This window comes from Rhinatrema bivittatum, chromosome 3 (genome assembly GCF_901001135.1).
Source record: "Rhinatrema bivittatum chromosome 3, aRhiBiv1.1, whole genome shotgun sequence".
NCBI lineage: Eukaryota > Metazoa > Chordata > Amphibia > Gymnophiona > Rhinatrematidae > Rhinatrema > Rhinatrema bivittatum.
In genome coordinates this window covers 533,506,333-533,518,888 of record NC_042617.1, presented here as the reverse complement: position 1 = coordinate 533,518,888, position 12,556 = coordinate 533,506,333, and the positions used below count along the sequence as shown (strand labels likewise).

General features: G+C 44.8%; 1 protein-coding gene across 2 annotated transcripts in view; it reads right to left on the bottom strand.

Annotated features, from left to right (window-relative positions):
* Positions 1-5,029: 5,029 nt before the first annotated feature.
* Positions 5,030-12,556, bottom strand: part of LOC115088242 (exostosin-1-like) — a 226,093-nt gene continuing 218,566 nt past the window's right edge. Inside the window, exons 2-4 of one of the 2 annotated variants that reach the window (XR_003855730.1) lie at positions 11,850-11,946; positions 6,336-6,424; positions 5,030-5,728 (exon numbers count right to left, since the gene is read on the bottom strand). The gene's annotated coding sequence lies outside the window, so the exon portion shown is untranslated. The remainder of the gene's footprint in view (positions 5,729-6,335; positions 6,425-11,849; positions 11,947-12,556) is intronic. The other variant, XR_003855729.1, reaches the window with a different exon arrangement.

Sequence of the window (12,556 nt, the reverse complement as noted above, 5' to 3'; positions counted from 1 at the left end):
TACGGCAACACGATTCGACTGCAGGAGGTCGTTCCCGGACCCCCGCTGGACCCCCAGGGACTTTTGGCCAGCTTGGGGGGGCCTCCTGACCCCCACAAGACTTGCCAAAAGTCCAGCGGGGGTCCGGGAACGACCTCCTGCAGTCGAATCGTGTTGCCGTGTTGCGGTACCGCCTGTACCGGAGAGATTAACTTGGGAAGGAACTGAGATAAGCAGTCTGCCATAATCTTCGACAAAAGCTTTATATCACAATTTAAAAGTGAAATGGACCAATATGAGCTGGCAGGGTAGCGTCCCATCCCGACTTGGGAAGAACCACTATTGTTGTTTTATTGGCAGAACTGCCAGCAAGTTTAGAATCTGAGAGAGCTTAAAAAAGCTTACCCAAAGGCAGACTTGATTTAATAAAATTTTATAAAATTCATAGGGCATGCCATCTAGGCAAGAAGATTTATATAAAGCAGAGGATCTGATCACTGTTAACACTACTTGGAGAGTAACTGAGGCATTCAAGCACTGCAGATTCTCATCTGACAAACAAAGGAGGGGTGTCTTTGCTAAATAGGCTGGACTGAATTTTTCTCACAAGGCTCAGCTCGGTATAAATTTTGATAAAACTTTTTCCCAATGTTTTTGGAGGAGCGTTTCAGTTGTCCTGTATTATCTTTTAATGCTAAAATATATTTCTTCCCATTTCATGTCTTTATAATGCTGGCCATTAATTTCCCTGTCTTATTTCCATAAAGATAAAAATGTGTATTTGTAATAGAGCAAGCTCTTAGTTTTCTGACATAACAGCTCATTCAATGTACTCTCAGTTGCATAAAACTGTATGTGGCTCAACGCCAAGGGGTTCTGACAGTATCTACATTTATCTAATATCAATTGCTTTTCTAAACCCAAGATTTATTTAGCAATCTCCTTCCTCCACTTTGCAAAATATGCTATTATTTTACCCTGCATTACTGCTTTAGCAGTCTTCCAAGAGAAGGTAGGATCGTCCTGATGGATTTGATTGAAATGTTCATGTTCCTTCCACTTGTCCTGGAATTTATTATCACAATAAAGATAAGAGAGGAATCTCCACCTCTGGTTGGTATGCAAGGGTAGGGATGTGAATCGTTTTAGGACGATTAAAATTATCGTCCGATAATTTTAATATCGTCTTAAACCGTTATGGAACACAATACAATAGAGATTCTAACAATTTATCGTTATAAATCGTTAGAATCGTGAGCCGGCACACTAAAACCCCCTAAAACCCACCCCCGACCCTTTAAATTAAATCCCCCACCCTCCGAACCCCCCCCCAAATGACTTAAATAACCTGCGGGTCCAGCGGCGGTCCGGAACGGCAGCGGTCCGGAACGGGCTCCTGCTCCTGAATCTTGTTGTCTTCAGCCGGCGCCATTTTCCAAAATGGCGCCGAAAAATGGCGGCGGCCATAGACGAACACAATTGGACGGCAGGAGGTCCTTCCGGACCCCCGCTGGACTTTTGGCAAGTCTCGTGGGGGTCAGGAGGCCCCCCACAAGCTGGCCAAAAGTTCCTGGAGGTCCAGCGGGGGTCAGGGAGCGATTTCCCGCCGCGAATCGTTTTCGTACGGAAAATGGCGCCGGCAGGAGATCGACTGCAGGTCGCTGAACGACCTCCTGCAGTCGATCTCCTGCCGGCGCCAGTTTTTACTGCTTTTCTGTGCACTTTCCCGGTGCCCGGAGAAATTAGCGCCTACCTTTGGGTAGGCGCTAATTTCTGAAAGTAAAATGTGCAGCTTGACTGCACATTTTCCTTTCTCAATCGCACGGGAATACCTAATAGGGCCATCAACATGCATTTGCGTGTTGCGGGCACTATTAGCTTCGGGGGGGGTTGGATGCACATTTTCGACCCCTTACTGAATAAGGAGTAACGCTAGTGCGTCGAAAACGCGCGTCCAATCGCGGGTTAATAGTGCGCTCCGGTGGAGCGCACTGTACTGTATCGGCCTGAATGTAGCATACTTATGTGGGTGAGTAGATGGGACTTACACAAGTAAATGTTATGTGTATAACAAATTAAAATACAAAGCACTGTAACACATGTATATGGTTCCTTACGTTATTGCACAATTTTACCCATGTAACCTCTATGGTTGTGTAATGATGGCAAATACTAATGCCTCAATATCTGGTCCCTCCCCCCTCGCCAAAGCTATCAGGGGTTACTAATTTAACTAAGCATTTGCAGATGATTGTATTTCCATTCAATGGACCATTGCCTGATAGTTGACTTCCTGCTAATGAAAAGCTTTAAATAAGAACACCTGAGTGCCTAGCTATATGCTGTATGATTGGGAAAGAGTAGTAGTTAATTGGTAGAATGCAAACTGTACACATTTTTTCTGCCACTTCTCTTGCCACCACAGGGTTCAATTTGTGAGCAAGCTTTCTGTCTCTTCATCAGCAAATATAACCTCATGTTGGGAGTAATTGTCTCCTAGCCCTTTATCACAGTATGTTGTCCCTCAACTTATACAGCCCACCTTGTGTTCTCTCCAAGGATGTCCTCCTGCCCCTTCCCATTCCTCTTGCCTCTTTAAAATGTTAGGTTGTGAAAGAGATGCTGTCAATTAAACTTCACATCAACCTCCAGCTGTGAAGCCTGCTGTCAGGATTGCCTTCAACCTGAGAACTTGGTCCCTCCTTGCTTTTAACGATTTATGGAAGAACATCAGGTGTCCATATCAAAATACCAGCAAGGAATGGCTGCTGAAACAGGCCAACAAAAGCTCCGAAGGCAGCATGGCTTGCTCCTCCAGAAGGTACAGGTGGACCTGGAACAGTAGGTTTTTCACAGCTATTGTTTTAGTTCCTCTCTGAAGAGATTTCTTGTCATCATCCATCTGTTATATTGTTAGGACTTTGCATAAAGGCAAGCCCTTGTGAGGCAGAAGAGAGGCAGACTACTTTCTTTTCCTTTATGGCTACTAGGCCTCGCTACTGAAAGGAAACCAAAATCTTGCATTGATTTAGTGTCACACGTGTCATTCAGGGGACACTGACTGTACTTTATGCACTTTACTAATACCCTTACACATGCAGCACAGTAAGACTGCTGGTGGATGGGAATGCATAATGTGTGGGTTCAGGGGGAGAAAAACAATAAGAAGAAAGGAACTGTGTGGTTTTTACTTCTCCTCCACCTCCTCCTCTAATATCTCTTGAGGATGCATCTGTCTCCACAGCCTTCACCACTTAGAATTGTCAGTTTATCAGATTTCCACCATCTTAATAGTGGGTCTATGGCCCATAAGTGTTAACTTTGTTACAGATTTAGTTTAACTTTTATCAGCCTGTTTATAGCCAGCAATATTTTACTGTACCACAAGCATTTCCAAGTTAGTATTATAGACAATGTGTCAGCTCTCCCCTGTAACCAGATGACTAAGTGAAGCTCCAGTGTTGCGTTCATTGACCATTGGACCGAGGTAGGGTTTGACACAACCTACAGGGAGGAGCCCTGCAAGTCGTCATCATCGATATGTGGACCTGAACGAAGAAGAGGCCCAACTGGAGCTTCGACTCTACCAGCCCTTGTTCTCCTTGGATTGAGCATTTGGGTGCCGAGGCCGGCAGGTCTTAGGTGGGGAAATCTGTTGATGTCAGCGAGATTCGTTGAGGTAGTTGGGTTGATGAAAAAGGAGACCAGGTGTATCCGGAGGCAGGCTGAGGTCAGTGGCAGGTGGCAGAAAAGAATATCCAGAAGCAGGCCGTAGTTAATTGCAGATGGAAGTCAACGAGTCCAAGATCAGGCTGAGGTCAATACCAGGTATCCATCCAAAGGGAAGGCAGAACTGATAGGCAAGGCAGACAGGCAAGGAGTAGAACATGAGGGCAACGAGGAAGAATTTGAAAAACTGAGGAGACAAAGACAAGGATGCTAGACTGACGAAGACAGTCACAAGAAATGAAGAACAGAAAACAGAAGCTGAAGAACTGAAGACAGACACAGGAGCAACTCGCACTACTGGAATGTAGCTGATCTTTTGCTAAGGTGTCTTGCTATTGGAAGTCTTCCCTTTCATAGGACAGCATCAATGACGTCATCTCTAGGGGCCATGGGGACCTTTCCCGCGTGATCTCTTTAAAGGGGGAGAAGCGATGCACGCACATGCCTAGGGAGGGCGCGCTGCATCACAAAATGGCAGTCGGCTCGGCAGAAGTCGGTGGCAGCATCCTGCCGCATGTGCTGGCGGCGTCCTGCCACATCTTGGACTGCCTAGAAGTGAGAGCGACAGTCCTTGTGGCAGCCCCTGGACTGCAAATTGTAACACTAAGTGTAGTCCCATAACCCTGGACTCGTGTCCCATGTTCTCCCTTCTTTCTTTAATCTGTCTGCTTGACCACTTCACCACCATACTAAATTTTGTTCCCTATAATCACTCCCATAACCTAAAGCACAGCAAATACCCTACTTAGTGTTATTCTTCACATTTCTCTCTGATGCCTTATCTGTTTTCCCCAATCCCCTTCCCCAGATGTACTATTCTTTCATCACTCTCAACCTTATGATCACCAACAACATAGGAAGCAGGGCCTAGTATGATAGCCTGAAAAACATGCAGGCCACACGCCCAGATTAGCTGAAGCTGTGATGCTGACATGTGTTAACTTCCTTCAAAGTTGTTGAGTAAGGTAAAACCTATCCTTGGTATCTATGATATGTCCTTTGCCGTTTGCAGCTCTATAACCACATTCCTGTACTGGGCCCAGCAATGCAGAATGAGAGATTGTGGAGAAGGGGGACCTGAGGGAAATGCTTGAGGATTAAATATCCTATTGCTCTACATCTTAAGCATAAAAGGAAAGTGTGTGAACTGCCATCATGGCTCTCCCCACATAAAAAATGACAGAGAGGTCAATATTCAAAGCCTTTTAGAGGGATAACTCACAAGTTAGCCATCTAACTCAATTTAAATGGTTAGCTTCGAATGCTGATCAAATGGAAAAAATAAACATTTCACAGTTACACACAGGCCAATGTCTTAGAAATTATTACTTTTTTTATTTAAACAAACTATTATGTTTTTAAATGTTTAAAATAAATTTGGGACGGGAAAGGAAAAACCAGGGAGCAAAGAAGTCATAATTAATAATAATAAAAAAACTCCAGGGAGTTAGGGACACCTGCAAACCCAGACTTAGGAGGATGTTCAGGGTGGGAAGAACCTGTCTACCAGTATCTGAGCCACCATGGTCAGGCACTGTATTGCCTGACCGTGGATGGTCAACAACCTGAGTACCTTTCTATATTATGCCTGTGTCAGCCTCCGCTCCTCCAGCACCTGCCGCATCACAGCCTAAAATTGATGCCTTGTAAGAGACTCATCAATGGGAGCATGTGCCTTTGATGATGAACCTCTTGGCTGTTGTGATGGTTGGGGGTGGAAGAAGAGGCAGAGAGGGTTGCAGGCCTTGCTTGACAAGCAAAGGCTAGCTGGTCTGGATTGCCTGATCCCTAACTCTCTGGAAAAACCAGGGAGAGGCCCTACATGGACAGAGAGAAGGTCTGTAGCCAGAGAAGCGGGATGGGACCACCACCGCTTCTTCCCCTGGTTGTGGATGGGATGGGGGAGGGGAATCCTGCTTCTCCCAGCAATGGCTGCTTTTGTTGCTTCTAATGGGGGCTGGGATTGGGACCTTGCCGCTACCATTCACTCCATCTTCTTCCTCTGACGAGGAGTTATTTTCTGTAAAGCAAAAACAAGTGTATGTCATGTTGTTAGCTCATATGCTGCAGAGTATAATGTGCTGGATGAGAGAGACACTTAAAGAAATTGCCTTTTGAGGGAGAGGTGAAGGTGAAGGGGAGCGTTGTAAAGTATGGGACAACCCGACCATCAAGGTGCTGGCTTCCATATTCATAGATGAATGGACATCCTGGTTATTGATGTCAACAGGTTGCAAATTGATGGCAGCTACTATGTTTTAGGGGATGAGAGTTACAAATGTGTGACAGGGTTGACAGTGACTGCTAGGGATGTACATAGCAAGACATGTAGAGTCATGATGTAACACATTGTTCTATTGCATCAGAGCCGTGCTGTTTAAATAGAAATCAATGTTGGAGTGGGAGTCAAGTCCCTGAAAGCATGGCAGCTAGGCTAGAGGGTGTCTTTCCTAAACTATTTCAGGATAGTTAAGCCTGTGACAGAGAGTTGTGTGAAGGAAGATTAGTGCAAGGTCAAGGCTGAGACAGAATGTGATAGAGCTGGGAGTGATTAGTGTGATACTTGACACCGAGAGACATCGATGAAGTTTGTTGACAATTCCCAGTTGGCCTGAGGGATATCTTACCTCCAGCCTTATCCCGCCGAGCATGCAGCCAGTCCATTCCAGTGCATCCGCTTCAGGTGCAGCTCCTGCGCCTTCTTCAAGTCTTCAATCTATAGGGCAAAAAAAGATGATGCCCATTAATAGTGCACTGTTACTGTCAATGTAAGTGGTATAGTGGTATCTTACTATGGGATTGTTAATCATTAAGATGTAAGTAGCTGTAGGACACTCAACCTCCCCGAGTAGCCCCCCCCCCAAAGCATGCCTGACCCTATCCATCCAGGGCCCCAACCTGCTCTAGCCCCCCCCCCATGCATGGTCTGACCCCCTCCATCCATGCTCTCACCCTCTCGAGCCCTCTCATGCACGGCCTGACCCTCTCCTCCCATGCCCCCACCTCTCTCTAGCCCTGGCATTTTTTTGGTCCCACACCTCTGTGGATCCAGAAGTCTTGTATCATTGAAGTGGGCATATAAGCAACTCAAGCACATGAGTGCACAGAATGAGTTATGTGTGTGCCTATGTGAGGAGGATACGCACATATATCCTTGCACGTGTCTATGCTCACATCCTTGCATGCGTCTATACACACATTTTCGAAACTATGCACATAATTTGGCACGCCATATAAAATTCCTGCCTTTTGCTTCGTGTACCCGCATAAATGCATATGTGGGCACACATGCACTTGTTTTAAAATCGAGCTGTAAGCTGCTAACAGTTTGAATGCTGGTATGTAGTTAAGAGTTTCTTTGTTCATCTTAAGCACTTGAAAAGATCACTCACTTATTAAGAGTTACTAAGAAACAAGGTCCACAAATGCTTAGATATTTCTATGTGTTAGCTAAGTTACTATCTGTAAGTGTTAAAAGATGGACAGGGAATAACTGTTAAAGTGGTTAGGATTGCTACAGTACTCATGTGAGCTGAACTTATAAAAGCTTTAGGAGTTTGCACTTTATCAAAGGGTTTTTTTTTTTGAGCTTTAGAAAGCTGAGACTGGCACTGATTAAATCAAAGCTTTCAAGAATTGTTAATGAGCCCTGCAGCCTACAATAGTAGGGAGTCTTTAGGGAACTGCCTGTAGCTAGCAGGGATTTAAATAATAGACAACAGAAATAGCTACCAGGTAGTGAGACCTAGGGATTTCTTCATTCATGTTCTAAAGACAAGGGTGAAACATTGGGACTAGGATGAGGGGCTCCCTAAAAAAAAGTAATTATTATTTGCACTGATTTGAAGGTGAAGAACAGATCAGTAGGAGTTTAGTAAAGCAGTATTTTGTTTGTGCCCTTGTTCTTGTTTCTAAACACCTGGAAACTTATTTTACAAATTCTAAAATCGTGTGTTAAACTATAATCTGGTGGTCAGCGTTGTCTCTTCTGCTATAAGTGGAGTCCATTTTAGAGGTATCTGAAAGGCCAGGGAATTGGGGTGAGGATCCTTTAGCACTGTGCTGAACCTCCAGGTGGGAAAGCAGGGTTGCCAATTGGCTCCAGATATCTAGGACAGGTTATAACAGTCCGGGTTTTATTCCCCCACATGCAGGTACTTATAGTCTTGATTTTCTGAGGGAATGCATTAGGTAAATCAGAATAAGCCCCAGCATGCAATGGGGTAAAACCAGGACTGGATCAATCTGTCCTGAAAAACCAGAGCCGATTGGCAACCTTATGGGAAAATACATCAGACCTTGGTTCAACATCCCCCTCTACTAACAGCTCTCAGTCAAGACAGCTGTAACCCATAGCTGCCTATATTCAAGAAATAAACTGACCAAAAAAAGTGGAAAGCAATATGCCTTTGCTTGTTGCAGGGAGATCCAGGTGTCTCCAAATAAGTACACTGAGTGGCAAAAATGGGCAGGAAGTCCCGAATATAAGGTAGCAGCCACAGAGATCAGAATGACTTGGTGATGTGCTGTTTTATTTTCTCTCTACCTGGCCAGTGCTGCAAGTTTATGTGGTGTTGCTATCCTGTTTTATTTTATACTAGCAAAAGCATTGCTCAGGTTGTCTGATCCATGGCAGCTATAAATTTTAAAATTGAATAAAAGTGAAACAATAAATATTGTTTTATTTTCTTAAGTAATTAACAGCAAGCATATAACAATGGTTATCCCTCTGTCCTTCTCTTTCTTCTATTCCCAAGTTTGATCTCCTTGTTATATGTAACTTTTTTACCTCCTCTGATTATTTTACTGTTAAATGGTTGATAAGAATGTTTTACCCCCTTGTTCCATGTAAACCGATTTGATATGCCACCTGTCATGAAGGTCAGTATATAAAAGAATTAAATAAATAAATATAGAAACTTAGAGAATCTCTCCATAAATTACATTGACAGCATATTAGAGGTCATATTAGACATCATTGCCCAAATATAAAGTATGCTAAATAGTGATTTTTCTAGAAGAATATTAAAATGCACTGGTTCTAGTACAGATCCCTAAGGCACGGCATCATTTACAATCTTCCATTGAGACAACTGACCAGTTAGTCTTACTCTGTTTTCTTTCTTTTAACCAGTTCACAATCATCTGCTGGTTTTATAAAATGATCTTTGAAAACTGCAAGAGGTTCTAATAAAGGCCCTTTAGAGGAGACAAATGGTCTGATGGGAGGGTTCTCCAAAGATCTGTGTAAATTTGCTACAGCTAGACCATTGGGTAATGAGGAAATTCCACATTTAGGTACAACATTTCTTTGTTAAAACTATGCTGACTTCAAAAAATGCTGGATCTTTAACCGGATGTTAACTGTAGCATTCTCTTCTAAGACATAATATTTAATGTCCCCACTTGATGTCCCTCTTAACTTTCACTTTCTCACAACTAAGAATCCTCTGTGCTTGTCCCATGTTTCTTGAACTCTGATACTCTATTTTCCTCCACCACTTTCACTAGGAGGTTGCTTCATATGTCCTTTTAAATTAATAAATGTTTACTTATGTTGCATGTCTCATACCATTGACTCTCATTCTAGAACTTCCTTTTCACTAAAATGTGCTCGCCTTTGCATTATTTATACCTTTGGGGAATTTAAATGACTCTTATATGGTTTAGACATATAGATCCGGGTTCGTTTGCAGAAGTTTAGTCAAGATGTACACTTGGAAAATAAGGAGTCACATGGGTAGACAGAGTCCACAACTGTGGATTTTCAGTTTATTAAAAGTAGTAAAACCAAGAATGGTTCCCCATTCCTGTGGCTGGCCCAATTTTCAAAGGGGATCCCATGCTGGGTTTTTCTTTGAAAATAAGCTTGCAGATCCATACTAAAAATGTCCCCATGGCTCTGCAAACCCCATGGGCTGTCTGAAAATTGACCTGTATATGTCCCAAAAAATCAGCACAAATGTGGTTTCTGAAGCATGACAGATAGAGTATCTAATTCACAAATGAAGCAAATTATATACACAGATTCTGAAGGATATGATTTCAAATGCACAGAAATAAAGAATAACAGTCAAGTGAACTAAAATAGCAATCACACCGCTTTATTCATGATCTCAAATGAAAGAGTGTGATTTGGTGGGATGTGAAAAAACCCTGGTAAAAGTTCTGGTCAAAAGAAGCAAGTATGTTTACCATCTTGGAGACATCTGGCCATAGTCATAACAGCTGGTTGTGTCATGGTCTTGCCACAGACATTTCTAACAAGTAGTGTAGCTATCGGTGATGGAGATCTTTCAGCCATCTACATAAATGGCCTTCTTGAAGCCAGACCTTCCATAAACTTTTTGTGCTAAGGGTTGTTTTTTTGTTTTTTTTTAGTAGCACTGAAAAATGCTGTTGAGGGGCTGCTGAGGAAGCAAGGCAACTTGAAGCAAGTTTAAAGAAAAAAGATAATTACAAAGTATCAAATCAGAAGAGAGAGAGGGTACATGTCCCGCCGCGAATCGTTTTCGTACGGAAAATGGCGCCAGCAGGAGATCGACTGCAGGAGGTCGTTCAGCGAGGGTTCCGGCGCCTCGCTGAACGACCTCCTGCAGTCGATCTCCTGCCGGCGCCATTTTCCGTACGAAAACGATTCGCGGCGGGAAATCGCTCCCTGACCCCCGCTGGACCTCCAGGAACTTTTGGCCAGCTTGTGGGGGGCCTCCTGACCCCCACGAGACTTGCCAAAAGTCCAGCGGGGGTCCGGAAGGACCTCCTGCCGTCCAATCGTGTTCGTCTATGGCCGCCGCCATTTTTCGGCGCCATTTTGGAAAATGGCGCCGGCTGAAGACAACAAGATTCAGGAGCAGGAGCCCGTTCCGGACCGCTGCCGTTCCGGACCGCCGCTGGACCCGCAGGTTATTTAACTCATTTGGGGGGGGGGGTCGGGAGGGTGGGGGATTTAATTTAAAGGGTCGGGGGTGGGTTTTAGGGGGTTTTTAGTGTGCCGGCTCACGATTCTAACGATTTATAACGATAAATCGTTAGAATCTCTATTGTATTGTGTTCCATAACGGTTTAAGACGATATTAAAATTATCGGACGATAATTTTAATCGTCCTAAAACGATTCACATCCCTATTACTCACAGCTTTGGTTAGGACAGCAATTTATTCAGGAGCAGTCTTCTCCTGGAGACCTGAGCCTGGCCTCCTATCCCCACCTGGCTCCCAGCTCTTATTCTTCCTCTGGGGCTCTGCCCCGAGAGCTCTCTCTCTCTCTCTCTCTAGGAATTAAGGTGGGCCAGGCTAGATTCCTGGCCCCACTCAGGTTAAGGAGGGGTTCTAGGACAACTCCTTCACACTCCCAAAATACCCACTTTACTATAGTTGCTATATTCAGCAAAATATGAACATTCTTAGGGGTAGATTTTAAAAAAGTGCGCCTTCGCACCAGGCGCAAACAAACGTATGCTGGATTTTAGCAGATACGCGCGTAGCTGTGCGTATCTGCTAAAATCCAGGATCAGCGCGCGCAAGGCTGCCAATTTTGTGCAGCCGGCGCATGCCGAGCCGCGCAGCCTGCCTCCGTTCCCTCCGAGGCCGCTCAGAAATCGGAGCGGCCTCTGAGGGAACTCGCTTTCGCCCTCCCCTCACCTTCCCCTCCCTTCCTCTATCTAACCCACCCCCCTGGCCCTATCTAAACCCCCCCCCCCTACCTTTGTCGGGGGATTTACGCCTCCCGGAGGGAGAAGTAAATCCCACTAGCGCGCTGAGACGTGACCTGGGGGTGGTTCCGGAGGGCGCGGCCATGCTCCTGGACCGCCCCGGGCCGAAACCACGCCCCCGGGCCCGCCCCCGAAACGCCGCGCCCCGCCCCCAAAACGCCACGTCCCGCCCCCAAAACGCCGCACCGATCAGCCCCGCCCTGACACGCCCCCGACATGCCCCCCTCGAAAAACCCCGGGACTTACGCGAGTCCCGGGGCTCTGCGCGCGCCGGCAGGCCTATGGAAATTAGGCGCGCTGGCGAGCAGGGCTCTTAAAATCCGCCCCACAAGGTTTTTCATTCTGAAGCCCACAAGCATAGGTGGTAAATTAAGCCCAAGGACTTAGCAAGGCTAAATTCAATCAGAAGAATCAATGGCAACATAATTACATAATGGTCCTGTGGAATATTTTCTCATGTGCTTGCAGGAAGAATAAACTTGGGTCCTGCTGTCCAGGCTGATTTGTCAGAGGGCCAGTTTAGACACCTAGGATGAAGGATAGGATGACAACAGCAAGATCAGATATTCCAAACTTTCTTATCCAACTTTTTTTCACTTTGTGACATCTTTTTTCTTTTATTATTTGTCTTTGTTTATCATTTTAGTTTGCCCTAACCACTAAGTTGCCCTGCATTGGACTTTGTCCTGACCTGTTACAAATAATATAGTTTTAATGCACAAAACTAGAAATGCCATTAAGCCCTTTCATATAAATGGCTGCAAAAAATAAACCAAAATAATAAACTTCAAATATACCAGACGGCAGAACCCAATAGAATTTTGATGTGTTAAAGGAATATATCTAGCAAATTGAATATTTAGTACATGGATGGGCAAACGTTTTGTAACCAGGGCCACGTCACTGGCTTTCATCTGTACTAGGAGCTGGGGCCCCATTTGGAGCTCCTTGAGCAGGGATGGGAGGGTTTTCTGGGAAATGAAATAATGAAGACACATTAAAAATGAATATACACAGGTTATGATATTTTCTGACCACAGTGAGAAGGCCAAGCTAGCAACCCATCTCCCTCAGCAAGTTATATTACACCAGTACAATGGCAAAAATACCCCAAATGTACAGAGAGAGGACCAAAGC